The sequence below is a fragment of the Crotalus tigris genome, unplaced genomic scaffold (assembly GCF_016545835.1).
Source record: "Crotalus tigris isolate CLP2741 ecotype Arizona unplaced genomic scaffold, ASM1654583v1 scf7180000024339.11422700, whole genome shotgun sequence".
Lineage (NCBI taxonomy): Eukaryota > Metazoa > Chordata > Lepidosauria > Squamata > Viperidae > Crotalus > Crotalus tigris.
Window position 1 is genome coordinate 8,443,039 of NW_024100509.1, and position 5,667 is coordinate 8,448,705.

A 5,667-nucleotide genomic window follows, 5' to 3' on the forward strand; every position below is an offset into this window, starting at 1 on the left:
GGCGATGGTGCATTTCTTCATTCCTCACAAAGGGTGACATTTCCCCACCATGCACCCAGAGGGTGGGGCCGACACGGCAGGGACTGGTTCCTTGCTGTTTCCAGACAGCCTTGTGGAGCTAAGACTGAATGTGTTTCAGCATAGATGGCCACCACAAAATTGTACATTGACTCCCAGCTGGCCTGGGCCAGGGCCAAGGCAGCGGGGGCCGTTTCCTGTTTCCAGAATGGCTTCGTCGGCCACATGAAACCACTTTGTGGGCCGCATCCAGCTCCCGGGCCTTGTGTTTGACATGTCTGGTATAGGGGGTACCTTGCTCAATAGTAGTAACAGTGAGAGGGATCTCGGAGTCCTAGTGGACAATCACTTAAATATGAGCCAGCAGTGTGCTGCAGCTGCCAAAAAGGCCAACATAGTGCTAGGCTGCATTAACAGAGGGATAGAATCAAGATTTCATGAAGTATTAATACCACTTTACAATGCCTTGGTAAGGCCACACTTGGAATACTGCATCCAGTTTTGGTCACCACGATGCAAAAAAGATGTTGAGACTCTAGAAAGAGTACAGAGAAGAGCAACAAAGATGATTAGGGGATTGGAGGCTAAAACATATAAGGAACGATTGCTGGAATTGGGTATGTCTAGTTTAATGAAGAGAAGGACGAGGGGGGACATGATAGCAATGTTCCAATATCTCAGGGACTGCCACAAAGAAGAGGGAGTCAAGCTATTTTCCAAAGCGCCAGAAGGCAGGACAAAAAGCAATGGGTGGAAACTAATCAAGGAGAGAAGCAACCTGACAGTTAGAACAATTAACTTCCTGACAGTTAGAACAATTAACCAGTGGTACAGTCTGTCTCCAGAAGCGGTGAATGCTCCAACACTGGAAGTTTTTAAGAAGAGACTGGACAGCCATTTGTCCGAAATGGTATATGGTTTCCTGCCTGAGCAGGGGGTTGGACTAGATGACCTCCAAGGTCCCTTCCAACTGTATTATTATTATTATGGATCATCGCACAATCAGCCAGATGTTCAGACTGGATTTGGCATTTTGTCTACCTATCGAGTCCTTACCCAGGACCTGGGATAGGCAAATGTGGATGTTTGATGGTATTACAGATATCATCGCAGGATGGAAGCAGCTCCTAGTAAGGCTGCCTTTTGCAATAGACTAATAGCGAATTTGTCAATGCCAATGATGTTCAAGTGGTGCTCCAGTTGTTTTGGGATTGCACCCAGGGAGCCTATTACTACTACTATTATTATTATTATTGATCATCGCACAGTCAGCCAGATGTTCAGACTGGATTTGGCATTTTGTCTACCTATCGAGTCCTTACCCAGGACCTGGGATAGGCAGATGTGGATGTTTGATGGTATTACAGATATCGTCGCAGGATGGAAGCAGTTCCTAATAAGGCCACCTTTTGCAATTGACTAATAGCAAATTTGTCAATGCCAATGGTGTTCAAGTGGTTATTATTATTATTATTATTATACTATTACTGCTGTTACTACTCTACTACTACTACTACTACTACTACTACTATTACTAAGAATACACATATGGTTAGAGAAAATTACTAAAAAACATATAGATTTTAAGCCAGAATTATTTTTGTTAAGCATAATTGTAGGAAAATATGAGAGTGTATATATCTAATATTACATGTATTAACTGCAGCGAGAATTGTATTCGCTCAACATTGGAAAAATGAAGATTTACCAACGGAGGAAGAGTTAATTAAAAAATTTTAGATTGTGGAGAAATGGATAGATTGAAATTGAAAATGAAAGAGAAAGAAGATTCAGTATATTTTAGAACATGGGATACCTTTTATCAATGGCTAGAAAAACAAGGTAGGGAGAAAGGAACTTACCATGTTTTAGTAAGTTAAATGTTGGAACCCAGACTATCTATATTTTTGGATCCTGAGTTTGTCTTCTGAGGTGTTGGCTACTCCTGTCAGTTTGGTGTCATCTGCAAATTTAATGAGTTCCCTTTCAATTCCCTCAACTAAGTCATTTATGAAGATATTGAAGAGTACTGGGCCTAAGATGGAACCTTGTGGTACCCCACTGCTTACTTCTCTCCATGGGGATGTAGCGCCATTGAGGACTACTTGTTGAGTACAGTTTGTCAGCCAGATACAGATCCATCTGGTGGTGATGTTGTTTATTCCACCTTTTCCTAGCTTACCAAGGAGTAGGTTGTGGTCTACTTTGTCAAATGCCTTACAGAAATCTAAGTATACTATGTCCACTGCATCTTTTCTAGGATCTTCCCAGGTATTGATGTTAAACTGATTGTCTGTAGTTTCCTGGGTGTTTTTTTCCCCCTTTCTTGAACATGGGGACCACATCAGTCCTTTTCCAATTCTCAGGTACTTCCCCGGTGCTCCAGGATTTATGAAAGATGTGGTGCAACGGGTCTGAGATAACATCTGCCTGCTTTTTCAGAACTCTGGGATATAGTCTATTGGATCCTGGTAGTTTATATTCATCAAGGTTGGATAGGTGTTCCCTTACTATTTTCTTGCTTATTTTAATTTTTGTTTCTAGTATGTCTTTTGCAGTGGTTTTTTGGTGTATTGAGCTAGTTTCTTTTTATGTGAAGACTGACACAAAATATGAGCTGAGCAGCTTTGCTTTTTCCCTGTTGCCTGTAATTTCCTTGTCATCTTCTCTCTTTAGTGGGACTACAGTTTCCTTGACTACAGGTTGCTGGTCTTGTTTCTGAGGCAGAAGATAGTATAGCTATATAATTTTGGTCTGCTTCACAAACTGAAGAAAAGCAGCTATTAGCAAGATAGGAACAATGTCCTATCATGTCCTCCTCATTACTCTTCAGTATTTCTTCTCTACAATCCACTCTCTTCACCTATTCATAGATATTGCAAGGAGGGCAAGTGACATATTAGACATGATAGCAGTTTTCCAATATTTGAGGGGCTGTCACAGAGGAGGGGGTCAACCTATTTTCCAAAGCACCTGAAGGCCAGACAAGGAATAATGGATGGAAACTGATCAAGGAGATTCAACCTGGAAATAAGGAGAAATTTCCTGACAGTGAGAACAATCAATCAATGGAACAGACTGTCTTCAGATGTTGGTGCTTCATCGCTGGAGGCTTTCAAGAAGAGACTGGACTGCCACCTGTCAGAAATGATATAGGAACTCCTGCTTGGGCAGGGAGTTGGACTAGATGACTAGATTATCATGAGCCAACACCACACTGGAAGTCAGCATGCCCCAACACTTGTTGTGGATGGCTTGTCTAAGTTTTTGTAATGTTTCACAGTAGACTTCTGAATTGATCATCGAACCATGGTCCATGAACTTCACTAGCAGTACTCCTTTGGCATCTTCACATTTGGCGGGATTTGCTATGGTACCACTTCCGGTGTGGTATTGGTTCATGATAATGCTTGCCCACACACCACTAGACGCACCCAAGAACTTTTGAAGTTATTCCATTGGGATGCTTTTGATCACACACCCCCCATAGCCCAGATTTGGCGGCGAGCGACTACTACTAAGGAATTTCAAACCTTGTAAGACATTATGACAAGTGCCTCAATTTGAATGACAATTATGTCAAAAAGTAATATAATGTTGTAGTTTTCTAATGTGTATAATAAAAGTTCTGTACCTGCGAGTGTCTGTTATTGATAACCAAATGGAGGTTTATTTCCGAATTGCCCTCGTATTAAATTACTGAATCTCATTTCAGTGACCCTATAAAGGTGGTCAATATTATTGTATTTCAGGTTAGAGTCTGAGTTAGAAATCAATGTGTTTAAAAAACAATCTAAACTTCACAATTTATAAACAAATCCAAACAAAAATACTTTTAAAGCATAAAATGATAAAATAAAATCTTTCTCACATGGCAGTGGTTTTAAAGATATGACAAAGCAAGTTATGAAGTAGAAGGAAATCAAATGCTGACATTTTTATGAAGGATACAGAAACAAATATAAATCCAGAAAAGATCCATGCTATTCAAAAGCTCTTCTCTTCTTCCAATTGGCACATGGTAACTTCATATCCTCAAACACAATTGCAGCCTTCACACCTCTCACCTACTGTCCAGAATGAGAACTAGTATATTAATATTTATGGGTATAATTTGCTGATGGAGGAGCTATGCAATTTAACGCAGGTGCAGTCCATACCTAATAATTCAAAGACTATCAGAAAAATAGCAAGAGTGAATGCAAAAATTGCATGGAAATTAGTTTGTAAAGCATGTTTGGGAAAATATTTGCAAGCATTCAGACTGAAATTGTGTGAAAAGTAACAGTGAAAATCTAGAAAATGTGCACCTTTATATGGGAAGGAGATATGTAAACCAGATTGTTGCTCTTCAACAGACAAATGAAAAATGAATGTAGAATAGAATTCACTTTATTAGTGTTGATTAAAGAAAGTGAATGTGTTAGAATGATGATTCTTTTTGTCACTGTGTGGTTAAGAATCAGTTGCTGAATGCAGCAAGAGCAGTATGCGATAGAAGTAAACCATGCATAGGACTAAGTATGCTTAGTTTAACATTGAGCATGAAATAAGAAAAGATGAGCCAGTGGTTGTTTATTAACAGGTAAATCCCAAGGAGACAAAATCCTGTAACAGTTAAAGGAACTAGCTTGAGAAGATTAAGTGGAAACATGATACCAGTCTTCAAATATTGAAGAATTATCGCAGAAAAGATGTAGTTTTTTTTCTCCATAGGTCAAGAATCAAGAGTGGAAGCAGAGGGAGATCCACACTTGAAACAGAGGCATTTCCTATCAGAGCCATTAAACAATTATAATTTTGGGTGTTCTATCACTGAAGATTTTTTAAACACATTTTCAGGATAACCATTAGTTTAAAGTGCTAGGATAATTCCTACTCTTGGCAGAAATTGGTCTTAAGCTCTCCAATTTGTCTTCCAGTCCTATGATTCTATGAAATTCTTGTAGTTATTCATGCTATTGGATAGGGATAGAAATGTTATTGTATCTTTGTATGCAGATAATGTATTGTTGGCTGAGAACTTAAATGATTTTGCATCCAAGGTTTATATGATACAAGAAGCATGGTCCTGAAAATTAATGCATCAAAGATGATGGAAATCACACACACACCATGTATATTTGTGGATAAGCTGAGAATTGTAGGTGTCCAAATGCATCTAAAAATTGGGTTCAGCTTCTCCATACATTGGCTTAACCATGTATATAAAAATATTTTTAAAGTACCCATATTTTCCCTTTATACTCACATAAACAGTGGCCTTCCCTATTGGAAAATACTATTTCAAGGTTTGTGTATATTTGTGGATTTATGAAGAACTCATTAAGACAGGCCATTATTCCTATTTCATACATCACAAATATAAGCTGCCTAAGGGCTTCCCAGTAATAGTGCGAGATAATTCAATGTTGTTCATTGAAAGTCATCAAAACACAATTAAATAACATTTCCTAATTCCCATAGTCAACATGCATCTGTTATCACATCATGTTCCAGCTTTCTCCTGTTTCAGTCATAGTTTTAGAAAACACTAAGGAAGTTGAAAAGTTGAAGATGTTCAGCTCTGTTGAAGAAACTACATTTCCACCTGTAACAGCCCAGTGTTTCTCATTACATAGTCTGAAATGATGGTACCATAGTACAACA